A 370-nucleotide genomic window follows, 5' to 3' on the forward strand; every position below is an offset into this window, starting at 1 on the left:
ATTTCCCTACAGAGGGAGAAAGTGTGAAACAGAGAGGACCGACTTTCACACTGAGCTCTTACTAGACATCACAATATCCCTTTATCGCAGTTTACAAATTAGTCTCCCTCTTCGTAATTGGGTTACGAAAAGGGGGAAGAGAGGTGAAAGGGAATAAAGGAGAGGCAGGCAGAGACGGGGGGGGGGGGGTAGCCTAATGGTGTGGACATGAGGACGGCCGTTGCCTCCCGAGTCACGTGACCACGGCGACGGCGGCCTCCACAGTGGCCTCGCCTCCAGTGGCCAGCCGCGCGACGATACAGCGGCCCGCGAGCTTATGAATCTTGCCTCGCCATGAATTTTTGAGCTGATGAAATTGCGTGTTCATGAT

This window comes from Penaeus monodon, chromosome 31, assembly GCF_015228065.2.
Source record: "Penaeus monodon isolate SGIC_2016 chromosome 31, NSTDA_Pmon_1, whole genome shotgun sequence".
Classification (NCBI taxonomy): Eukaryota; Metazoa; Arthropoda; class Malacostraca; order Decapoda; family Penaeidae; genus Penaeus; species Penaeus monodon.